Below are 27,196 nucleotides of genomic sequence, written 5' to 3'. Positions count from 1 at the left end.
CATCAATGCACTGATGGATCCTGTCCTTTCCCATCAGGCTTGGAGATTTCCTTCTTGGGCATAGTGTAAGTTAGAGCAGCATGTTCTGGGAATTCAAATATGACTTTTGTGGCTTGTGGATCTCTCCATGGTTACAGCTTTGAAACTTGGGTGAAGTTTTTATATAAACTACAAAGCTTGACAAAATGTGAACTTTCTGAGGCCGTGAGCGCCTTTCAGCCCACAAGCAACTATGGCTCTTTCTCACTGGTTCTCCTCCATTAGTTTAAGGACTCGTGAGTTTTTAGTCCCAACTTCATCATCGCATCAGTGTGTGACTAAAAGAAAGTCACTAAATCTCTCTGTGCCTCATTTCATCCAATGGTCAATGGAAGAGAACAGGGCTGCCCAGCTTACCTGGTAGAATTCTTCAAGGTAAAATACAGTGGAGAAATGTATATGAAAACATTTGACAGAGGCAAAACCCTATACACAAGTAAAAGGTGTATGTGTGTTTGTGTTTGTCCCAAATAAACAACCTAATAGGGACAAGGCGTGTTCCATACAGGCCTAAAATCATGATAATTAAATAGCATCACAGGAAAAGTACCTACATTTAGAGAAAGTCACAGACATTCAAGAGTGGCTTCAATGAAGGAAGGAGGGAGTACATCTTAAATATTTAGAGCTTTTCTTAAAAAAAAAAAAGATGACTAGACAGTATAGTGAAAAGACACTAATCTGAGACATGGGTGACCTGGGCCTTACTCCCAGCTCTGCACTAGCTAGCTGTGTGACTTCAAGCAAATCATTGAACTTCTCTGGGGCCTTCATTTCCTCAACTCTAGAATGGGAGGGCTGGACTTGTGGCCACTGAGGTCCCTGTTGGCTCTAACATTTTACGAAGTTCTGTACTTCCACTCGGCCACTCCATCAGGCAAGAGGCTGACTCTGACATGGTTTCGTCAAATGCATGGTAGGAATGAGGCTCTTGATCAGTTATGAGCATTAGAACCCAAAATGCAGGTCAAAGACTGGGCCCATGTAACCTGGGCCTCATATGCCTCCCATTGTGTGGGCTTGGCTGTCTGCGCCTACATGGCTCAGAGGCAAGAGCCCAGAGCCCTGTTAGGACGAGCCTAGGGAGACAGGGCTAGGAAATGGTGTGGAAAGGCTAAAAAGCACACAGCACAGAACTGACTGTGTTATATAATGACAACTAGCTGCCATCATGCCTGTTCGGTGAAGTGGCCCACTGAGGGCTCTGGGGGCCATCTCGTCAGGAATCCCCACTCCACTTGGGCCAGTGTCCTTGCTGTCATCCAAATTCTGAGAAAATATAATTCTTCTGGCTGTCGGCTTTTGTTGCTTGCTCACCACACTTGGAATGTTCCATTCCTCTTGCCATAACTTCCATTTGCTACCTCTGTGCTCCCAGACCACACACCATTCCCATTGTTCTCTGGATTTCTTCTGTCTTGAAGCATTTAGCTCCTGTACTGTGTCTTATACCATTTTTATATGACCATATAATGTCTCATAAATTCCATTTTAATTGACTAGAATTGAATTGAGTGTTGGATCTTGTTTACCATCTCTCTAGAAAGTTCAGTTTGATTTTATATCGCATGCTACTCACCCTAAGTAGAAGGACAATTTGTAAGTTTATTAAAAAATAAAATAAGTCAGACCATTTCAGAACTGGGGTATATCCATCTGTTAAAAGGCCTTGACAAAGATTTAGAGTGAAAGTCTTGACCACCAATAGCATTCTTTTTAAGAGAACAACATTTTAATATTCTCAGAGAAGCCATCTAAAAACTCCTAAGATAGAAAGGGTTTTCACATGCAGAAAGTCGAGTTGGTAAGAGTCTTCCTTTCCCATGGATAATTTCCACCCTGAAATCTCTTACTGACATGTCACGATGTTTTGAATGTTAACTGCATATTTCCCTTTTCCACCCGAGTCTCTGCAGATAGAGAGATGTCAAAGAGAGATCAGATGACAGCTTTTAGCTGGGCCTCACAAGTGAACACTCAGTGGGGATTCCCATAGGTCCAGGGTCCAGCCCTCAAGTTTGAAGTCTGAAAATTCAATTTTACCAATCCAGCAAAAGGTCATCAAGCTCTTGGACTCAATCAAAGTAAGAAATCTGCATTTACCAAATCCAGACATCAGAATATCAATTCATTTGGAGTGGGAGATCTGTATGGAAATATCATCTAAATTGCAAATTCAACCATATTACTCCTCTGCTTAACATTTTCAATAGCTCATTTCTGCCTACAAATTGCTAATAAGGCAATTCCTGATATAACCTTTTTCCATCTCATCTCCTATACCTCTCCTCACATCCAAAATGTTCCAATTTTCCCCAAACCCATAATGCTTTCCAATGTCTTCTTTATAATTCCTCAGGTTTTAACATCTGCTTTGAATACACTCCCTTGCCTCTTATAAACATAATACCAACCCTGATTTACCATCCTAATCCTCTATTACCTCTTCTAATCTTCATATTTTTAAGGTGAATTCAGCTCTAATCTGATACGGCCTCATTGACTCCTTCCCACTACTGATTGGGTAAAGTGCCTCCTCTCTGTACTCCCAATGCATGCTCTGTGTATCTCTGTAAGGGAATCTATCTCTTCACATTATGATTATATGTTGATTTCTCTGTCCAGCTGGACTGTGAATCCCTTGAAAATGTTAACCATCCATTTTATCCCTCTAACCTTTGTGCTGGAGTACCTGGGATACTGGGGGTACTCAAAACTGTTGGTTAAGTCAGTGAATGAACAAATACCCTCAGGACTCCCTTTGGTGGGTCAGCCCACTCAGAGCCTTTCTGGCTCCGATGGACCAGAAACCTTACCTAGTGACACAGATTTAGGGTAAGAGTTATTAATGTTTGTAACACCTATTTTTATCTGGTTAGGATAACTAGTTGAAGTGCCCTTCTCTTCTCTGAATATTTTTTTTTAAGATTTATTTGTTTGAGAGAGAGAGAGAGAGAGAGAGTGGGGGAAGGGGCAGAGGAAGAGGAGAGAATCCCAAGCAGATTCCTCACTGAGCACAGAGCGTAATGTGGGGCTTGATCCCACAACCCATGAGATCATGACCTGAGCTGAAACCAAGAGTCAGATGCTTAACCTACTGAGCGACCCAGGCGCCCCTCTTCTCTGGCTATTTTTGTTAGCATCCCAATACCCTTTCCCTCAGATAATACAACTTAAACTACCATCCACTCTTGCTCTGCAACCCCTTTATTCTAGTCTCTACACATAATTATCTCAGACCTAAGATTACTATCATCGCTCATTATTTTATCAGCTTTTGTTTTTCAATACCAGCTACATTTCAGTACAGAGGCACCATGCTGATCATCTTGATTGGAATGAGAGACACTGTGGTCTTTTGTCTAGATAGTTTTCTTGATTCCCCTAGGTGGAAATTGGGGACTATGTTGACTCATCATTACATCATTATCACCTCTTGAGAGTCAGTTACTGCTGCCAATAGGTAATTTTACCTATTATATGTTGATGCTTATTAGCTTTCATTTCCAAGTCTGACTTCTGATCTGTCCCCTATTTCTGAGGAAGAACCAAAGTCCCTGTGCCTGGTTATTAAACATTCGTTTTTAAAAAGCTGCCAGATCAATCTAAATTTGCATAGCCTCTGGGCTCTGGCAAAAGAAAGGATATTGTTCTACCAAGACTCCTTCCTAGGTTTCTATAACCCAGAGAAGGTTAGTCCTGGAGAAGGGGGTCCTATGGTAGATCCTTGGGATGGAGGGAGCTTGGTGGCTGGCTAATGGCTTGGCACCATGGGGAATTTCCCAGCTTGCTTTGCAAAGTCTGCTCAATCTTGGCTTGCCACACTACTCCGATAGCCTTCTTAGGGAAGCTGGCTGTGCGTCCTGTATTCGTTTATTTTAAATGCAGTGTCTTCTCCTCATCCCTTGACGCCTATTGTGTGGTTTAATTGCTACCCTCTGCCCATGGTTGCCAGCATGATGTGCTGTGAGGCCAGCACACACAATGCAATGTGTGCTTGGAGGGGCTGACAAGCCCAGCTTCCAAATCGAATTCTCAAAGGGAGAGGCCAATGAAACCCGTCGTCGAGAAAGTGATAATTTCTGTGCCATGCAATTATACCCTTTAAAAAGTATACCTCTGGTGCACTATCCTGCCAACAGTTTACCGACGACGAGGAAACAAAACCAGCAGTTGATGCTAGAATGACTATGGAAACCCTGTAATCATCTTAAAAATAGATTTATACAGGGAACCTGGTTATTATGAGTGTGGTTTTACACTCTGTTTCAAAAGAAAAAAGATCCTCTCCACAACTTTAGCCATTTTAATTTCTGCTGCAGCATTGTGGATATTTGGAGGAGAGGTGGGAGAAGGGAAGGAAGGGAAGAAGAGGAAAATGTGTTGCTGGGATTTTTCTCTCTGCCACATGCTTATCCTCAACTTACCCACCCACAGACACCCCCCACACACTGCACCCCTATCATTATGGGAACATCTCCCCACCGATCACACCCACCAAGAAGCCATAAAAGCCAACCTTGTCATCACAGCTACCCACTCACAAATAACTACTGCCCTAAGTTCCCTTTACCCCATTTCCCCCCATCACGCGCAATACTTAACTCGTGTGCACTCTTCCAACACGCAGGTGTAAAGCGCGCATATAGGTGACAGTCCTCCATGGAAGGATCCTCCCACGGTGGAAGTCTCTAGGCTGTGCCCATGTTGGTTGCCACTCCCTTTCTTAAGGTTGAAGCCTTAAGAGCCTGATAAAGTCAGGAAAGCAGTAACACCTGATCAGGTGATTAGACAAAGTACCAGTGGGCCATAGCCCCAGGTGACTAGGAGGCTGGCCTGAGGATTTAAATGCCATTTGCCCGTTGCCAGTTGAGGAGTGCTGTCTAATTGAGTTTGTGAGAGCCTTCCGGTACATGGTTAAGAGACTAAACTCTGTGAAGAGATGATTGATTGATTTATTTTTATTTATATATTTATTTTTTTGGCTTTGAATCCAGGCTCTTCCATTTACTTGTCGATAACCTCAGATAAGTTACTCCTCCCTATGTCTCAGTTCTCTGATCTATAAGTAGGACCTTAAATAGTACGTATCTTAAAACACTGTCCTGAGGATTCAGTTAGTGAGTATGTGTAAAAATCTCAGAAGAAACTGCTACTTAATAATATTTGCTAGTGTTGTTGTGTTGCTTGTATGTCAAGATTCAGAGGAGTAGGGGCGCCTGGGTGGCTCAGTCCGTTAAGTGGTTGCCTTCGTTCGGCTCAGGTCATGATCCCAGAGTCCTGGGATTGAGCCCCGTATCCGACTTCTTGCTCAACAGAGAGCCTGCTTCTCCCTTTCCCTCTGCCTGTCTGCCGCTCCCCCTGCTTGTGCTCTCTCTCTCACTATCTCTCTCTCTCTGTCAAATAAATAAAATCTTAAAAAAAAAATTGAGAGGGGTAAGCGTACTGGTTGAGGATTTCTTATCCTATTTAGACAAGTCTGTAAATATTCAGAGCCATGTGCTTTGGAAAACTTTATGGAATTCTTTAGGAAATACAAATAAATGGTTCAGCAACTATCCTGTTTGGCCAGGGAAATGGCATCATATGATTGATTCAAAATGACAGGACCAATTGCTTCTGTATAGAAATGACTTGAAAGAGAGGGTATGTGACCAAGCAGGATACAAGAAGGAGGTGAAATTTAAAAGTAAAAGAAGAAACAGCATGAAAGAAAGAAAGAACTGGCAGAGAAAAATCAAAGTTAAAACAATCAGAAAAACACAAATACTTCTCAACAGCACTTATGGCCATAAACCCGTAAGGCTGATTGTCAAAGTCAGACTCTTTTTTATAACTTAATTTGCCATGTTTTCTGTTAAAATGGAACTGTCCTTTGAATGTTGTATAGATGATAGATCAGTTGGACTCCTTTAGGTTCTGAAGGATTTAAAGCTCACCATAGCATTTCAGCAGCATATTCAAATCACCTGTCTCCCTAACGGATCAGCTCCTTGCTAGCAGAGATCGTGCCTGTCTAGTTCAGTTGTTGGATTTTGCACAATGCCCAGGACATAGTAGGTGCTCGATCCATATTTATGAAATGGAAGAATGAATGGTTGAGTGAGTGAGTGAACCCTCTCACTCTACATGCTTGTGATGGAATGAAGTGTTAATTATGTCAGAATCAGCTGTGACTAAATGGAAACCCATCAGACCAAGAATCAGATGTGGTATCTTGTCGCAGCTTTGGCAGTACTGGCTCTATGACGTTTGCAATCATCTGAGATGGTTTTAGAGCAGTGACAATAGTAATTAGCCCCTCACAGGTATCGTGTGCAGATTACATGAGAAAAGGTAGGTGAAACGCTTTGTTAACCATAAATCCATGCGCAGATGCAATGTCTTCTTTCGAACCGGGTAAGCTAAGGTCACAGAAAGAAACTCAGCATTTCTTAAAGCTTTAATAAGAGATCGTTAATCCAGGGGGTGTAATCATTTTGAAACCATCTTTACATACAAGTAGACTCACAGGAAGGAGGAGAATGTTGAGACGTGCAGAGAAAGAGGAGAAGGTAAAGGGGAACTGGGGAACGGTTGGAAGGAAAAGGAGAGAAAATATTTTCACCTTTGGCTGCAGTTGTTCAGTGATGGGAAGAATAAACAACATTCTGGAAATCATTCTTGAAAAATGGACAGACTGCCCTTGATTCTTTCTCTAGATCTCCTGGAAGGGTCAGGGCTGGTATTTGGAGTGACTTTTCAATTAACCAGTCCTAGAGAAGTCTGGATCCAGGCTGAAAGAAGCTTGCCAGGGCACTGGCTTTTATCTTATTCAGTCACAAGGAACATGGAAATCAATTTTTCCCAATCTCAGTTATAGCTGGAAATCCATCCTTTTTAAGTCAGCAGGAGGATTAATCTATTGAATGGTTTTCGAGATTTTGCTGACATATAAACATTTTAAGAATACATTACATTTTTTTCCTCCCTCCCTAGCACTATTTTTAAAATGAAGCCAACTTGCAGTGCCAGCCAGGAGAAGAAAGATGGCCACAAATTTCCTCCCCATGAGAGTGCAAACCCATTTTTTCCAAAGCCTGAAGCACAAACTTAAATTCACATTGGTCAGTGCCTTCCTCTCAACCAGCTGTCCCAAATCACAGAAAAATCCACATTTTTTTAATGCAGATATTTATGATCCCACATAATTCAATTTAGAGGTTCCCATACACTAAAAATATTCTATTTTACAGTAACTACGTCAACGATTTGTTGTTTTGCTGCACTTAACACAGGGGGTGTTTGGAGAAGTCCAACAAGCAGTATTTTCAAACGTTACAAGGCATAGAGTAGTGGTTTCCAAGATGTGGCTGGTAGGCCTAGAGATTGATTTCAAAGTCCTCAGAGATACACCCAAGCATTGTATGTTGAATGAATAAAAAGCAGGTTCCCCACACATATTTTTACATTTCAAATATATTTAGATGCTATTATAAAATAATATAAGAGTAAATAAATAATACAGGTCATAATAAATAAAATAAATATTCTAGAGTAATACGATAAATAAAGCATTGAAATATGATGTAACTGAATAATTCATACTATTAATTATACTAAACATAACAAAAATAAAGAAGTACCGAACACAAAGTAACTTTTATGTGTTTACTCAAGCAGTCGCCCTAACAAGTAAGGGTGAGCGTGATCTGTTAGGTCTGTCGATGGGTCATCATACTCAGAAAGTTTTAGAACCATTGACATATAGTGAATAAATAGAGATGGGGGTGGCTTGAATGCTATGGAGCTATTGAAAGGAAATAAGCTCCAAGCAAAGATTGTGCCATGCCATGCGGCAATTCAGAATAGGTGTTGGAGTGTGGCCAAGTGGCTCATACCTGGTCATAGATCCAGTAAACTCTGTGAATGACAAGGAACCAAATGCACAGATCCTTGCCACTTGTGTTTCCATGCAGAATATAGATACAGAGTCAGATATACCAAGAAGCTAATGAAAATTGAGTTTCAAGGTCCCTCCCTTTGCAATGCCCCTCCCAAGGCCCTGAGAGGAGCTCTAAGAATATGTTCACTGGATGATAAAATTTTGTAAAATTTGCAAAAGTAAAATGTCAATCAGTTAATATCAGCCGGTTAAGTCCGGTGTCAATGGTGTAGCTGTAGTCATTTATGGGACTGAGCTGAGGGTGTGTTTGGATTTCGTGGGTCACATTTGTGTAGCTTGACTTCTACATATAGTTAGGGTATTGCTAACCAGCACAGCATAGGAGTGTTTCCAGAACGACCCCTACAGCTCTCTGTGTGGACCCACTTGTTAATGAAATGAAGAGGTCTCAGGATGAAATAAACGAATGGCTCTGCACCAGAGCCAGGTGGACATCAGAAGAGAGACAAGGTTTGAAATGTACAGCATCAGAAGTCAATCTGTGTAAAAATTTCCCAGTAATCAGACATCTAAAATTATAAGCAAAGGATCCAATTGTCATCAACATCTGGTCAAGATGGAAATCTACCCTTGTCAGGAATATACTTGATGTTTATGCAGAGCATACTATTATAAAATACTATAGAATTTATGTTTTTGTGGGACACAAGCCTGTAGCAGTATTACAAACAGTATCTATTTACCCATCCATCCACCTACCCATCCATCCATCTATCCAGCCATTCATCCATCTATATCTCCATGGGTGAGGTTGCATATTTTACCTCTAATAATAAAAATCAAATTTTAATCAACTATACTGGAGGAGATAATGAATTGTCCTTTTATTCTCTAGTTAGAAAATATGACAAAAATTGCTTTCATATTAGGAGATGATCCAAGAGTTTACAGCCAAAATATTTAAGGAAAAATTATTACAGAGATGCATAGAGATTAACTCAATTAATAAAAAATACATTATTTTTCTGCATCTTATTATGTTTGTGATATTTTAATTTATTATGATTTCTTTTCTCATTCTAAATAAATATTCACTTTTATATCTATGGTTGTATTCATAATTTTGCATTGTTTTTCTTCAAGATAGTCCCCTGAATTTTATATGCCTCAGGTTCTATTCCTGGAGAAAGGAAAATTTTCTCACTCGTGTCTTTTGGTATAAATCTCATGTACCTTCATCAAGTTATCATATATTGTTAGGGTTAGTACAGGTGTTAAGTGGCTAAGAACTCATGCTCTAACATCAGATATACTTGAGTTCAGATCGAGATTCTACAGCTTACCAACTTTGCGTCCCAAAGAGTTGCCCAAATGCCCACAGCCTTGGTCTTTCCTCCATCATTTTTGTTGAGGATTTGAGTCTATGTAAAGCACTTACTACTCTACCTAGTATACAGAATGCACTCAATAAATGTGATAGAGAAATAGAGACACAGGTATCCAATATGCATACACATATTTCTTGGATCAGCATTAATAAATACACAGAAAGTACATACTCTACGAAGGCTTCAGGCAGGACTAGAAACAAGGATTTCTGAAACATAGACTTGCCCACAGGAAGCATGTTACCTAGATGACAGCATTAAGGTTAGAAACTTACTCCCTTGGACCTGACCTATTCCCTTTTTTTCGTATGCTGAACAAATAGTAATTCATTGCAGGTCTAGTTTATTTTCCTCCATGTGTACTTATAAGGGTCAGTGTAGGTTACACAAGTTGATAAATTGTGTTTATTTATTGGCAAGGCTGTACCAAATAACATGCAAATGATATGCAAAATGACACACACATTCACATCAACGACTCAGCCACTTATGGTAATACCACTCCAACCTGCTCTGCCTCTGATTGTAGCAGTGTTGTTGTTTCATAAGTATTGATCGCTCTCGACTTTTGCTGATGCAGCCAGACAGTTTGTCAGGAGATAGGCCAAAAAGACCCATCCCTTTAGTTTAATCTGTCCTTCATTCACCTCCTACATTTCTGCAAGGACTTGCTTCTTTGGGTTTGGGGTCCATCTATATTATATCATTGACTGCAATATGGGGAACGCGGGTAATTGTTGCCTTCCAAAGTACAGTAGATGCTGTGTAGGTTGCTTTTGTTGAAGTTAAACAATGCTCATATTTGGGCTCCCCCAAAACCTCACAGTCTAGACCATAGGAAATAGCCAAATCATTCCTTATCACCCCCCGGGGGGACTTCCAGTGAAATTGTTTTCTTGCTGGCACCTGGCAGTCACCACCAAGTCTGCCCTCCGAGCACTCATTGTGTGAGGATGGCAGCCTTCCCTCGGCAAGTAGATGGGCCCAGATCAGCCTCTCTCTCCATGATAAACATGTCTGGATGTGACAATCATTTCTTTCCCTGGGAATGCAATGATGATGTGATTTCCAGGGCCCTGCTCTGGATGTATGAGTAACAAACCCATGATCCATCATCCACAATAAACTGTCTTCGTGTAGGGATTAATTTAGTCTTATGTAATATATAGAAGCGATTTGTTGGCTGGCAAGCAGAAAGCATGTGTTTAAGCAGGCCAAACATATTTGGGCCTCTCCTACACATCTCTCTAACTTGATCGTATATACCATGCATATTGATTGCTGCTTCGTATTGGAAGCTATTTTCTGAAATGCTTTTTCATGGTCTTCATTACAACACAATGCTGTTGTAGAGGAGAAATGGAGGGTGGCCATGGCTCAGCACAGTGGGGTTTTCAGGCATCTTAATTCATGAAGCAATCATGAGAATAAAGAACAATGCAAATGGAAAGGTTTATTTTTTTCTCTTTAATGGTTTTTGAATAGATGCTAATTTTCATGAGCTATTTATTAATCTGAATTTGGGCTCTTAAAGACATGCTCAAACCGTATGAAGGCCAAAGAATTTAATTTGTGCTTTAGGAAGCAGGCTGGAAATAAAACATCAGTCTCCTTTTTTTTAATTTGTAGTATCTTCTGTATCAACTCAGGCCAATAAAAATATAATAGAGGCATATATGTAATTTAGAATTTTCTGGTAACCACATGAAAAATATTTTTAAAAGATGAAATTAATAACATACTTTATTTAAGTAAATAGAGAAAAAATTTTATTTCAACATGTGGTCAATACAAAAATGCTTTTTAATGCATATCACTGCAATGAGATTACTTTTTTTTTTGTACTGAGTCTAATAAATCCGGGGTGTGTTTTATACTTAACATCAAAGCTCAAGTCAAAACTGGTTACATTTCAGTTGCTCCATAGCCACGTGTGGCCAGTGGCCATCATATTGGACAGCAAGGCTCTAGACAGATGTAGGTAGGTTCCCTAACCTACACTAACACCAGGTTACAATTTTCTCTTTTATCAGAGGACAAAAGACATAGTCTACTGACACTTTATGATATACTAGTAAGAGTCAGTAAAAATTTTGGAAATAAGAACAATAACAGATCTATGGACCATTTGAGCATAGGTCTGACAACTGCAACAATCGGTTCGAATCCTGGCCCCATCTCTATTTAGGGGTGCTCTATAATTCAATTTTCTCATTTATAAAATGAGGTCACGAGTCTAGATAACTTACTAGCTCCCTTCCAAATGTAAAATTATATATTTCAGTTTTTGGATTATGAGTCTATCTTATGTTTCAGAACAAGAACAGGATGATCCCTTACCCCCACTGTTATGACTGGCTGAGTTTTAATGTTTTAAGTATTGACTTTCTCACCTCTTCCTTGGAGATTCTGTTTCTCAGATTGATGGCTCCTATATGCAGGAACTTTTCCCTCTACTGTACTTAATTGCTGTTTTCTTTCCCTGCATTTAATCCCTAGACTCCTCCTCATGGTCCCTTGGACCTCTCTGAGCATTTTCTTCCCTTCTTTGATGATCTCTGTAGGCAATGAATATGTCACTCTCTCTTCAACGTTCCCCAGCCCTGTTCTCAATAAACACTTGTTTCCTGTCAGCGCCCCTCATCAGCCAGGTCCTGAAGCATTTTTCATAGCTTCCTTTGTGTCCCTGTTCAAGGGAAGAAGCACTAAAGTTTGGACTAGAATGTAACCCCCTTCTCACCCCACCTCCCTTATTTTATTCTTTTACAGGGAGAAGACAGCTTGTTGACTAGTGGAGGAGAGTGGATGTGAGCTGTTGTTATCCCTGCCTTCTGTTCCCGGACCATCCATGGAGAATTGTAATGTTTCTGGATCCTCTTTTATAAACTCTGCCTTTCTTAATCTCACTGTCCTCTAGAGGACACCTCCTCTGTTTTCATGCCCCATCAAGACTTGGGGGAGGTCTCCCGGATCCTGCTCATGTGAAGCTGGAGGAAAATGGTCTTCAAGGCCTATGCTATCCAACATGGTGGCCACTAGCCACTGGTGGCTTCTGAGCACTTGAAATGTGGCTACTTGGACAGAGGAAATGAATTCTTAATTTTACTTAATTTTAATTAATGTACATTTAAAAACTGACAGCTCAGTTATTGGAAAACGTTCAAGAATGTTTGTAACCACTCGGGTATGTGAATCCACTTTTTCACCTGTAAATTTTATGAAATCTAAATAGAGCTCAAATATTTCTGATAAAAATTTAACATTGGAAATGAGATGTTCTTTTTTTTAAGATTTATTTATTTATTTGAGAGAGAGAGTATACAGAGGGAGAAGAAGAGGGAGAAACAGACACCCCATGGAGCAGGAAGCCCAATGTGGGGCTCAATCCCAGGACCCTGAAATCATGACCTGAGCCAAAGGCAGACACTTAACTGGCTGAGCCAACCAGGTGCCCAGAAATGAGATGTTCTGTAGTAAAATATGCACAGGATTCCAAAGACTTTGTATAAATAAAAGTAAAATATCTCATTAATAATTGCTTCCATGTATTACATGTTGAAATCCTATTTTTGGACATATTGGGTTAAATAACATATTATTGAAATTAATTGTACTTGTTTCTTTTAACTTTTTAAATATAGCTACTAGAAAAGTTAAAATTATATATATGACTCTCATGTCATATATATGGACAGTGCTGCTCTAGACAAAGCCTCTCTGGAATTCTGAATCTTATTTTTAATTTGCATTACTTAACAGGCTAAGTATCCTGAGTACATTATTTCATGAAATTCTCACAACAACTATATATAAAGTAGATGTTTTCCTTCTTGTATGAATCAGAAAGAGGCTCAGAAAATGTACATAAATTTCTCAAATTCACATAGTTACACTTCATAATAAGTGACAGAATTGGATCTGAATTCACGCAAGTGTGGTTTACTCCACAGTCCAAATTTTCATTACACTTGTGTTGCCTCTGAAATCCCAGTTATGGTGTTTTGTCTGTCTTGACCCCATTTCTGATGCCCATATCTGAGTCTATCAGGTGCCCACTCAGACAACTAAAATAATAAGAAGAATCTCACATTCTTATAGCTTATAATGTCGAGTACACTCATAATCTCATTTGATCTATGTTCATTTTACATGACAGAGTCAGGACCAGAATCCAAGATTTCTTTCTTTTTCCTTTTATCAAGAGTTAGTGAACAAACATGGTATACGCGAAGGGAGTGGAGGTTGAAAATATCAGGAAGGCCAGATTTAAGGCAGGAGAAGGAAAAGGGAGATTACTAACAGGTGGAAAGATTTTCTTACTGGAGTTTGTGAACCTGGATGTAAAGAGCTTAGAGCATCAATCCCACCTCGTTTCTCTCCTGATGCTTCACAGATGAGTGCTGGCAAATGTTTTAAATAGACTTTGTATAAGCTAGTGTTTTTCAACCTGCAGATCAAGGCCCATTGATGGGCAATGAAATCCTATCAGTGGCTCACAATGAGTATTTTTAAGAGTAAAATAGAATACTATAGCAAATATCAGAGTATACTTCATATGTAAGGGTAAAGATTGTTTGATGGCGTTCTCTCTTCAGTGATGTGTGTATAAGGGTGTGTGTTGCAACAGAAATTGTGTTTCTTACTCTGAATGATGGTAAAAAAAAAAAAAGTTGGAAAACACAGCTGTATGCCACCAGAAGGATCATAGCCATACATTATGCTGTACCAGCACTGTACCAGCCCTGCAGTGGGCTGTGGCTTCCAGTAAACCTTCTGACTATACTGGATCAATCAAGCTTACTGCCTCAGCCAATTTCACAAGGCATAGGAATTGTCTCAATTGGTCCAAGAAGGTGTCAGTCAGGATGATATACAGTCAATTATATAAGTCCACACCTTGACTTAACATTTCAATATATAACCTCCTCTACTCCCCCGAATTACTTCATCATCATTATTTTTTACCTTCTGAAATGCAAAATATTAAACTCTTGAGGCAACAGCTTTGTGTATTGGCCACAGCAGTGGGTAACAGTGGGAAGGATTTTACAGAGCAAAAGATGTGCATGCATTTATTCATCTGGCACTTACTGAGTACTTTCTCAGTGTGTTATATGATAAAGAGCAATCAATGGTGATAGTGTATGCGGAGTTCTCACACATACACAGAACTAGCTAGTCTGGACATGACATGGTGTCTCTGAGAGAGAAATCTTCAAGCAAAGAGCAGAGGTAAACATGCCAAGAGCCATGTTAGAAAAGATTAAGGGGAAGAAGCTGGATTGGATTGAGTAAAGTAGTAGCTAAAAAAAAAAAAAAAAAAAGACACCATGGACACAGTGTAACAGCTCGCTGAAAAGTTTGGTTTAGAAGAGGGGGAAGGAGAATGGACAATAATTGAACAGAGAAGTTTGATCAAAAGAGTTACTGTTTTGTCTTTGTATATTTAGATGGGAAAGATTTGAGCATTTTTTAAAAGCTATTGGGAAATTTCTAGGAGAGAGGATATGCCTGGTCATTTCCACTTCTCAAAATCTTATGTATTCTTGGAAGGTCTGTCATTTCCTGTGTAGAATCCACTGGCCCCCTCAGCTCTCCCCAACCCACCCCTTGCCTCAGCTGACGATGGATTCCTTTCAGAGCTCCCAGAACTTATACCTAGTATTTGAATATGTATCCCCTCTGGAAGCAAGGGCTTTCTTCTGCTTTTCCTCAGTTTATTTTCTGTTCCCTTAATCATGTTGTGGCTTTCTTGAGAGGAAGAACTATGTCTTGATCAGCTGTGCTGTTCCCCATAAGATGATTGGAATACGGCAGGCGCTCAGTGACTGTGTTCATTGAGCAGGAGAGCTTCTGGAAGCAGAGGGAAAACACTGCACTGGAAGCAAAGAAGCAAAAAGGCCCTTATCTACCGCGCTCTTTCACATTCAGAACCATCACCATCCCCTTTCCTTTTAAGGACCTTTGTGATTAAAATCAGCAACGAACCCAGAAGCTGTCAGGTGGCCCAGGGCAATACAAGTTCCTCAAAATTATTTCATTTGGCCTGCATCATGGTTTTTAATCTTGTGAGTAAGTTATCAACATTTAAATATAGGGGATTTCCCATTAGATTTAGGTATCTTGCTTCTTTTAAAGAATCAGAACAGTTGCCAGTACCTGCACCAAATTCCTACCTGGCAACAGCATGGTTAAGCTGAAGAGGTGCTGCTCATTTCAGGCAGGACTTGAAGTCTTTATTGGCGCAGTACCCCCATCCCCAGCTCGTACCAGTTACACCTGGCTTACACACAAAGTAAATATAAATAAGGTCATTTGGCTTGATTTGGCTCAATCCAATCCAGCTTCTTCCCCTTAATCTTTTCTAACAGGGCTCTTGGCAAGTTTACCTCTGCTCTTTGCTTGAAGATTTCTCTCTCAGAGACACCATGTCATGTCCAGACTAGCTAGTTCAAATACAGTAATGCTGTATTTGAACTTGCCAGGATAACTGCTTTACAGAATGGTCACTTTAGGAATCATGATATTGTCCTCCTCAAAGCTGTCATTGTTTCCAATATTTTGTAACTCGCCTTCGGAGTATTGCAAAAAATAAATAAGAGAAAAAAAGGTTTTGTGTTATAGACAGGCCATTTTGCTGCTTTTTAAAACCTCATTGTGAAACAGAGAAATATTACTCAATCTCCACAGACTTCTTATTCAGCTCCCTCAGTATGTAAAGAATTTTGACTATTTGCAAAAATTAAATACACTCCTCAACAGACTGACCACTCAGACTGCTCCAAACAATGTGATCGAAATGTCCTATGGTCAATTCTCTCCAAAAAGGTCTCAATACATTTTTGAGCAAGGGTAGTATCTGAACAAGGGTGGTTGGTACAGACTCTGCTATCAGAGGGAGAACCTAATGTATATAGCTGTTGCATGTTTCTTAAAAACAAAACACATCAATTTACAACCAAACCCATGTATTTCTGTAATAGCAATGGGAACATTTGTTTTTCTTCAATACTTAAAAGGGGAGGGAAACAGAAGAAGCTACTTGCCTTCTCATATCTCTTCTTCATTCTGTCATGAAGCTAAAGATAAAATCTCTCCCTCATTCCCCAGCCTCCACCCATGCAAGAAAAAAGAAATGGGTCAATATATTACTTAAACAATCCTGCTGTAATTATAGACAGTCTAGGTGTGAATTACTTGGGGCACAGACAATCTGGGGAGACTCTCACTGCCTGTATCACAGTTTTGTTTGTGTGGTTTTAAAATGCTGATCCCCAAACGGTACCCAGCCCTAATAACTCTCGACGTTCCATCACTGATAAACTTGGTAATGGAGTTCTTCTCACTCTCAGCATATCACAGGTGTGGCCCAGGCTGCCAATGAAAGCAAAATGTGTTCTGTGTTTCTCTCTCTCTCTCTCTCTTTTTTTACCTTGTTCCTTTTTAAGTTATAGTCACTGGAGAGGCTTGGTAAGTTTCTCTCTTATCTCACTAAGACATCTGAGACTGATCCATAGTAACTGAATAATCAATTAATTCTCCTGCAGAGTTCCATTTACATAATGAAAATGCAACGCGCTGATATTTTATACAAGTCGTTTTTGGTCGTCTAGACTGATAATATATTGTGTATTGATTGAGGGGGAAAGCCTAATGGATCTTCTGTTGTTGAACTTGCAAAATTACAATTAAAGTAAAATGACAGAAGCAAGCATCTATTGGATTCATATCTATATATCTCTCTTTAATATAGGATTCTAAATGTCTGGGCCTGATTAAGACTTTGCTCTCTCTTGAGCAAAAAGGGCACACAATGTGTAGCTGCTCGTGTTCTCATCGCTAGGGCCAAAATCAATAGACTACTGTTTACAAAGTTACCAGCAGGCAAGGCTGAATCCTGTGTGCTCTGCATGACCAAGGCACCTGGACTAAAAGCACACCTCACTGTTGAGGCAGCGGTCTCTTAACCTGGGGAAGGGAAGGAATTTGAGTAGAGCTTAGACCGAAGAAATGAGAATTGGGACGCCTGGATGGCTCAGCTGGTTAAGCCTCAGACTCTTGATTTCAGCTCAGGTGGTGATCTCAGGGTGGTGAGATGGAGCCCAGAGTAGAGTCCAGGCTCCAAGCTCAGCAGAGAGTCTGCTGGAGATTCTCCCTCTTCCTCTGCCCCTCCCCCCACTCTCTCTTTCAAATAAATAAATCTTAAAAAAGAAAAAGGAAATGAGAACGAAGACTCTTGTGGTCTGCAGAGTCCTGTAGGGAAAAGAAAACTTGGTTCATAGTCCCAGTTTTTCTGCCTCCATGTATTTATAGAATCAGATTATCATAGAGGATTTTCACTGCGTCCCTAAAAGAGAAGGCAGTAAAATGTGATGGTCAGGCTCATGGGCTCTGAAGGTCATGGATTCACAATCCTACCTCCATCACTGAATAACTGGGAGATGTGGACTAAGTTACTTGGCTTCTTTGACCCCTGTTTTCTCATCTACAAATACACATGATATTAATTCTCACCCCACGGTGGTGATGTCAGAATTAAATGAGCTGATAGCTGCAAGGTCCCCAGAATAGGGTCTGTCATATAGCAAATACACAGTCAAGTCAGCTATGATTACTAAAAGTCTACAAAGAAAAACATCGTGGTCCCAAACCTCCAAGTCAGGGGATTTTCACTGAACTGGGGAGAACTAATGCACACCTAAATAGGTAATTCTAAAGAATAAATTTGGAACACAAGGAATTGGTAGCTATTTTTTCAAACGTGCGGTAGGATTATATTTACTATTCTTTTTAAAAATTTTCTCTCTATTTTCCAATATTTTCACAATGGCCATAAACTCCTTTTGTAATCTTTAAAAAAATGAAATTACTTCCATTTTGAACGAGAGAAGGAAATGGATCATACCCTGTGGTTCTGTGTTTTGTTCTCACCACGTTGTATAGTATTTCTTCTTCTTGATACATGTTAATCATGTCTACTCTCTGACCTCTCTGAATAGCAACTTCTACCAGATTTTGGGATGCCTTCAAAGTGGGACCCGTTAGACAAATAAGGGGTAAGTCCTGCTATTACACCTTTATTTATATTCTTATATTTTCTATTTGCCCATGGCCCTTTTCACCCCTCATCGCAAACAAAACCTTCCAGGCAAGAACCAAGTGACACTTGTGTGAATTTACTTCTTTTGTGGGAAAGCCCCAGAGCAATAGCCAAAGTGGGGGGGGGGGTGCTCTGCAGCCCTACGGTGCTAATAAAGATGCTGCAGAATTAATCAGTCCCTCTTTGTCCTGTCATAGGACAAGGCATCCTTGGAGCTTGTTCAGCTCTGGAGGCAGGGAATCCCCCTGAAGACTCGATATGGCATAGCCCTGACTAGGAAATGAAAACTGAGTCAGTACACAAACCCAGGAAGTTCAACACAGCATCCCACAGGAAAGATAAAAACGTCCACCTCCTAGGAGCTCCTTTTAGCCTGCATGTGTACACAGCTCTGGACTCTGCCATTAAGAAAAATGGGTTGGCGTGTGACAAAGGAAGAGGAAGCTATGCAACCTTTGTTTCTTTATGGTTCATTAATTACCCTTTCTGACAATGCAGCACGAACTCAGGTTATTCAGAAAGTTGAGTTAAAATTAGCGTTGGTGGTGGGCATAACTGTATTCTCATCCCAAGGAAAGGAACACTGCATGAGGACTGAACACAGCCTACACTAGACAATGCACCTTTGCAACTCAGGAAAAATGTATGCAGATTCTTAAAATACCCAAGGTAAAAATAAATTGGAGTCTATTATTTGACACTTAGTATTTATTACTGGCTTTGTGCCCTAGTTAATCACCACTAATAACACTTTGTATGCATAACTGGTCTTTTTTTATATGGTCTTAATTCTTTAATGTTGCAAATATCACAAAACATATAGTCTTAGTATTAATATCATAGTATGAGGAAACAAACAAAATTAACTAATATCGTCACTTGATCTTGTGTCTAACAATGAATCCCAGTGAAATCCCTTCTGAATAAAGAACATGATGGTGTATAATGAGAAACTGAGGTACAGAGAAAGCCAGTGGTAGATTTAAGGTTCTGTACCAATTGGGTAACCTTTAGAGGTCAGGGTCTGACTGAGAGGCCATGAGGATAAAGGGACCAAGCCAGAGGGTCCAGGCTATCTAAAACACACCTTGCATCTGCCCCAGAGTGATGCCCGAGGGAGATGGTCCCAAAAGTGGCAGTGATGTTTTAATGGATTTAGTTACAGTCCTTCCCAGAACTCAAGGAAGACCTGTGTTTTGTGGGGGTTTTTTTTCCCCTCAGAGAACTTAAAAAGAAATTCTGAACATGTGGAAGTTAAATGTAAAAGAATATTAAGTGAGATATTTCCTTTTGCTCTGGAATTAGGGAATAGGCTTCAAACTAGGGGGCAAAGAGATGATAAATAATCCATATTCTAAAGAAATCTGCCAGTAACTGCTATAAACACTACTCACAGGGCTTCTTAAGAGTCAACAATCAGGGGCGCCTGGGCAACCCAGCCAGTTAAGGGTCCGACTTCAGCTCAGGTCATGGTTTCAGGGTCCTGGGATCGAGCCCTGCCGTTGGGCTTCCCACTCAGGCGGGAGTCTGCTTCTCCCTCTCCCTCTGCCCCTCCTCTCCCACTTGTGTGCTTACACACTCTTGCTCTCTCTCAAATAAATAAATAAATTTTTTTCAAAAAAAGAGTCAACAATTAATTCTATTAAAATTTGTCAGTCTGGCTTTTTTGTGCCCTTTCCTTGAAGAGGGGTAGGAAGGGGTATTTTTGCCTACCAAAAGCCAAGTGAAGCAAATTCCACATATAGCCATGTCTACAAGAAAGAGGTTCAGATATATCAATGTCTGGATGGATGCCTCGCAGGCATTGGATTTGTGAGGTGTGACCTGTACCTTCTTGAACAGAGGGACAAGGAATTGACGGGAGAAGGCATGAGGGGGCAGCCATTTTTAGCTTTTCCCTGACCAAATGGACCCCACAGAAAGCACCTGCTTGATTTCCCTTGCCAACAACACCCTACTGGCCACCAGTGGAGGGCTGCCCAGAGCTATGAAGTGTATCCCTGTGCATGAGAGCTGAGGGTTTGGAAGAAGTCAGACCAAGGACTCATCTCATCTCAGGGAACTCCATGCGGTGGGGGTGGGGGTGCTCTCCCCTGTGGGTCCCACCCACAAGCTCCCACAGGTGCTAGTACTCCAGTGTTTGGGTACCAGCTACACAGAGACTCCACATCTGCCAGTCCGTCATCCAGGGGAACGGTGACAACCAATTAAGAGGTTTAAAAGGAATACATTTGCCCTTCCCACACTATTCCTCCTCTGGGTTCCCACACCATAGAAAGGAAGCCGTATGGAGACAAACAAGGAGGGTCCCAGAACCAGACCACACTCCAAAGGGAAGGAAGAGGTGAAGCCCTGACAAAGCAGACTGTATTCCCTGCTTCTTCCTCAGGCCCTGCAAGTCCAAACCTGGCTGGTTCCAGGGGCCCAGGGAGGGAAGGAGATGGGATTAAATTTACTGTGAATAAGAAGTTTTTAAATTGACTCTGTAGAACTTAAAAAAAAAATCTTGAAAGAGATCAAAAACCAGTAGGATCCCCTTGAGATGACAATGGCATAACACTATAAAAACGATAAAAAGAGTTTGATGTTTGTACCAGCCATGGGTCAAAACACCTCAGTCAGTTGGTTACGTAGATGATTTGTACATAAAGCCTGATACTGGAACTGGGACTTCAACACAGACCATTGACTTTAAACCTTGAGTTTGTTCTACTCTATTGAACTGCTTCCTCTCCCCAATACCAAATAATTCACCCTGTCTTCTATAAGGAAGGAAATGACAAGAGCAGAAAAATATATTAGTTAAATTTACAATGCTTTTATTTTCAGAACGTCTTTAAAATCACCACCTCCTCCAACTTGTTTAATCAGAGCTTAAGCTATGTACTTGGAATGACTAGATAAGATTCAGAACAGATAGAGTTGGGGTAGAGACACTGTCGCATTGTGCTGATCAACTTAATAAATGCAGTTATCCTCATCAGCCAGGTCCAGAGGCCAGCAAGCCTCTGCAGTTTGCTGAGTCAGACCCAGCACATCTAATAAAAGGGATTGAAAAATAGTGCTTGATGCTGCTCTAGTCCACATGAGTAAATTGTGAGGACATTTCATATATTAGTGGAACCATCCATTTCCATAATAGTATAGGAGCATCTCCATTGATCCCCCCTACTCTGAGGATAGAAACTTGCTTTGGGTCCTCAGGAGAGGTTTACTGGGGACTCAGAGGAGTTGACAACAGGTAACACACTAAACCCTCTTAGTCTAGCCCTGACAAGATTTTCTTCTAAGTTATCTCTCTGACTTTTCTGGTTTCCTTATTGACATCTGTTGCATCAGTAGAGAATGCCAAGGTCCACTCTCTTTTGTGAAGTATATACTTAGACTTCCATTATAGTTTCCATTTCTAAACTTTGCCATAATTTGTCGATCTTCAGTAGTGAGCTCATGCTTGCTAGTGAGGTCTAGACCCACCCTCACCTAACAGTCTCATTGGTACAACCAAGTGAATTGAAAATGTGTTACCTTTTGCAACACCCCTCAACGTCATTGCCATTCTCCCAAGCATATCTTCAGTCACTCAGACAGGAACCTAGAGTCTATATTGTTGCATATGTTACTCCTTTCCTGCCTCGTAGACATTGAGCTATTTCATATTTTACACTTCAGTTTCTCTGATCTGATCTAGACTATTGCTCCTAAGTCATTCTACTTTCATGTAACAACATTCAAGAAATTTATTCATTGAACATGATAAGCTCTGGAGACATGGTGTGAATGTGACACAGCCCCTGTCCCCAGGTAACTTACAGTCTAATAGAATAGAGCCAACGTGGAAAGATCCGTAAAGGGTCAATTCAAATGAGGAAGTCATCAAGTGGACCCCATAGTAATTCTGGAAAGAAAAATCAGGCTGTTCATCAAGAGCAGCTAAGATCCTTGTCCTATACGGGGCACGTGGGTGGCTCTGTCGGTTGAGTGTCTGGCTCTTGGTTTTGGCCCAGGTCATGATCTCATGATCTCATGATCTCATGGGTTGTGGGATCGAGCCCCGAGTAAGGCTCCATGCTTAGTGGCGAATCTACTTGAAGATTCTCTCCCTCACTTGTCCCCCGACTCTCTCTCTCTCTCTCTCAAATAAATAAATCTTTTTAAAAATAGAAGATTCTCATCATATAAAGAAAATAGCATCTATCAAAGTCAAAGAATGAGGCAAGAACAGAACTTGTGGAAAGAAAGCAGCACGTGGAATTGGCAGCTCCCGGGTTTAAGAGCAGAACTGGTGAGGTGTTCAGATCAGGTGGGAGTGGGCCATGCAGGACTGATTCTGTGAGGAGCAAGGATTTTCAACGAGACCATGGGATACCTGCCTGGACCAGAAGCAGGAATAAGGATAGTGACTTTAAAAAATATTTTCAGGGCGCCTGGGTGGCTCAGTCGTTAAGCGTCTGCCTTCGGCTCAGGTCATGATCCCAGGGTCCTGGGATCGAGTCCCACATCGGGCTCCCTGCTCCGCGGGAAGCCTGCTTCTCCCTCTCCCACTCCCCCTGCTTGTGTTCCTGCTCTCACTGTCTCTCTCTGTCAAATAAATAAATAAAATCTTTAAGAAAACAACAAAAAAAAACATAAAAAAAGTATTTTCAGGCTGGCCAGTTTTAACAGGTTATAATCATTATTAACTTCTTGTGTGGACCAAGATTTCATAAAGCTTTAAAATTATTAGTAGCTAGCATTATCTTTAAGTAATAACCATTAGAAGGGAATGTTAAATAAGCATAACAGCTTCCTTTTAATTAAGATATCACTTTACCAGAGGTTCGGTTATAGTTGGTAAATTAAGCATAGAATAATATAATTTAAATAAAGCAATTTTCTTCATGTTAAGTAAAAAGCCTATCACATAGGTATTCTTGTTGTTCTCTCAGCATATGTCCTCTTATAAAATCTGGTTGGGAAAAGTGGGTTTACGTGACTCCCTACCTCAAAGGTTTAGTGGGTATGTGATACCACGGCATCTAAACATTGCTTAACAATCTATATAAATTGGAGCTCTCAGGAGTCCCACGGAGAGTTAGAGCCTCCATAAACAGTGCAATATCTCAGGAGGAACAGTTCACACAGTAGACATCCCAGGTCTGCATATTTATTGTGGAAGTTCCTTGTTCCATGACAGGGGAATGTGTGTCTGTTTCTAACGCACTTAAAGGCCATGTGGACTACCTGGTCTTGCCCATAGGTCACCCAGAATTACGGTAAAACCAAGGTCCCCGGGGCCTTCCAGATGAGAACAATGGAAGTTAACTCTGCTTTGCCTGTGACAGTTCATAGTCTTGACGCTCTTGTGAGCGGTGGTGTTTGTTGTTGGTAATGACAAGACGGACTTTGTCCATGAGAAAACTCATCAGCCACACTTAATGGGTAGTATCTCAGTTATGCACTTAATAATAGTTATGCATTTATTAAATGCTTATGTGTGCCAGACACCATTCGAAACACCTTACAATTATGATCTTATAACTCCATGAGGTTAAGTCACATTATTGTCCTCATTTTATAAATGAGGAAATTGGAACTTGAGTGAAAAACTTGTCAAAGGTCAATTAAAACTATCAAGTGCTCTGCCAGTGGGTGACTGGTTTGAGAACCTATGCAAATGCCTTATGGATTAGAATCACCAAGCAAGTCAACTGGACTGCCACATGGTTGACTCGATCTCCAGAGTAGTAAGCTTTGAACTGGTAGATGTTAACAGTGACCAGGATTATCATATAATAAAATTAGTGACGGGAGGTGTGAGTTTTGGAATCTGACTGCCCAGGGTTTGAATCCTGATCGTGCTGTGCACTCTCATTATCAGAACCACAATAATGAATCTGGCCCATCTTTTAATCACTTGATTAGTTTCTTTGTATTGCAAATAATAATAACTGTCATAAAAACAGTAAGCAGTGATAAAAACAATGACTCTGAATATCTGAATAGAACTGATAAATTGTTTTGAGAACATCTTTGAATTTCTTTTTATTCTGTAACATTGTTTCCTCTGGTGAGAAAGATTGGCAGCAGTATAAAATAGTCCCAGTTTAAAAACATATCTGGTAACTTTTATAACTATAATCCTATGAAACAGTGTAGCAGGGTAAAAAAAAAAAATTGTAAACAACAGTTAGAATGTAGAGCTTTTATAGAAAAACAAGGTCAGACTAACCCTCAAAATCTCTGGGTCTTAGTATGTAAGTGGTTTGCCCTGTTAATGGACTCTACCATAATCTTGGGTCTCACAGTTTCTTGACTCCTGTAGAAGTTTATTTATTTTATTTTTATAAAGATTTCATTTATCTATTTGTGTGTGAGAGAAAGAGTGTGTGTGCAAAGAGAGAAGAGAGAGAAAAGAGCAGAGCAGGGGGAGAGACAGAAGGAGGAGCAGACTCCCCTTTGAGTGGGGATCTCGAAGTGGGACTTGATCCCAGGACACTGAGATCAAGACCTGAGCAGAAGGCAGACGCTTAACCGACTGAGCCACCCAGAAACCTCCTGAATCCTGCAGAAGTTTAGATGACAAACAGAATAAAGTCTATTGTTCCAGTTTTAAACCAATACATACAAATACATGCAAAATGTATACAAATTCATTTTATTCTTTCTTCAAGTGTACTTTTTGAAATACTATTTATGGGCTATTTTTTCTATCTCTAGATTCATTTGCTTCCTACCGTCTACAAGGGTCTAGCTACTGTGTGTGGGCCACTGGTGACTAGAAGATGAGTAAGACATGGTGCTTGCCCCTAAGACTTTTTAACCCAGGTGATGATTCAGAGCGTTATTACATCAGCGAAAACCACTGATCCGTAGCGCTGGGGGGGAACAACGTTCTTATCCGTGCTCTGTCACTCACTTCTTATTTGACCAGAGGTAAATCACCTCACCCGCATTTCCCAGACTCCTAGATTTCTTACTTACAAAATGAAGGGCTTGAGCAAGATCAGTTTTGCTTTTATTTTTCACAATGTGTCTTGGGGAGGAAAAAAAAAATCAAACAATAATGAAGGAAATAAAATTTACCTGAAATCCCACCACTGTTAATAACTTTGGTGATTATCTTTCTATATAACTTCTTGCAGGTACACATGGCGGACACACAATTTTACATAAGTGTGATCATAGCTGGTGTTTATATCACAGACCCGATCTTTTACATAGTGTTTCCCCCTTTATCTTCCTTTCTTCCCTTATCTTCCCTTTCTTCTACAGTGCACAATAATCAACATTAACAACAGGAACAACCCTCCGGCTTTCATGATGCTCATATAACAACATACATCCACGATAAAATATATCTATGTGGAGGACTTGCATGACATTATGAAATTTGGTGTTATTAAAATACACTTGTTCTCAAGTAAAAATTCGTGCCGATAATTTCTCTAAGCTTACTGGCATAGGACTACCTTAATCATTTCAATGACTACGTAACCTGTCATCATATGGGTAGGCTACAGTTCCATTTCCCTATCGATGAGCATTTATTTGTCTTCAGGTTTTAGCAACAGAAAACACTGCAATAAACATCCTTGAGTGTTCTTGTGCTTTTATTCCTGTGGGATAAATCCCCAGGAACGAGACTGCTGCATCAAAGAATAAGTATATTGTCAGGACTTTCAAAAATACTGTAATAATTTAATTCCACCAGCAACATTGAAGAGTACTCTGTGCCTGGTAGTCTAGCCAACTCATTTACATTTTTGCCAATGTGAAGGGTATAAAGTTGTTTTAATTTGCATTCTTGTGATTGCTAATGAGCTTGAGCATCTTTTCTACTATTTGTTGGTTGCTTCAACTTGTTCTTCATAATTATTATTTTTCCAGGGTAAATACAAAGTCCCTCATGTTCCTGGAGACCACCACGAGAAAAGAAAGAGCGGCCAAGATGACAGGGTTTCAGGTTCCCCTGCCTTTTCAACAATAACAGTTTATTTATTGGATTCCTTATGAGACTTGATACATAGAATTCATTTGAGAAGTACTAGACTAGATGCCTTTTAGTGTTCCTTCCCTGAGATTTTAAAATAATCTTGTTTATTAGTCTTGTTATTTTATCACCATCATCCCAACTATATGTTAAGCTAGTTATCACCAGAATCTCCTTCTAATACTCTGTGTATCATCAAATCACAGTGAGACCATAGTTTTTACACTTTGATATGAATGAGAATCATCTAGAGAATTTGTTAAAAATGTGGATACTCAGATGCCAATGCTAGAGATTGACTCAGAAATTGCTGGTGTAGGGTTTACAAGTCTCTATGTTCACAAGCACTTGAGATTGTTACACAGATTGCCCGACAACCATACTTTGGCTGGAACTGAGTGTTCACTTTGTGAGTGTTCAACACATGCTTGGTGATTAATAGATTTCCCTAAGCCAGCACTGGACGCTCCCTAGGTCTATGCACTTTTGGTAAAGCTAGGAAAGTATCAGCACTAAAAAGTGTATTTAAAAGTTTAGACTCCAGTACACTTTGACGTTTGAAGTCTAGCTAACCTCTTCCAAAATGGGAGAAAATCTTCGCTTTCTATGGGTAGATGGGAGGTCAGAGAGAATAAACTTGGGTTCTCCTGGTCTATTAGGAGTTGACCCAGAGAGCCTGTAATATGGTCCTATTTCTTGCCTAAAAATTTCTCATTCTGAGCCGGGTCCGTACATCATCACTAGCCAGAGGATGAGGTTATACAAAAATGTTCAAGTTCTGGGTCCAGAAAGCTAAAATTAATTTCAATAAAACC

The sequence above is a fragment of the Eumetopias jubatus genome, unplaced genomic scaffold (assembly GCF_037043125.1).
Source record: "Eumetopias jubatus isolate StellerSeaLion01/CBP00866 unplaced genomic scaffold, mEumJub1_p1.0 scaffold_12, whole genome shotgun sequence".
NCBI classification, from domain to species: domain Eukaryota; kingdom Metazoa; phylum Chordata; class Mammalia; order Carnivora; family Otariidae; genus Eumetopias; species Eumetopias jubatus.
This window is presented reverse-complemented; position numbering follows the sequence as displayed.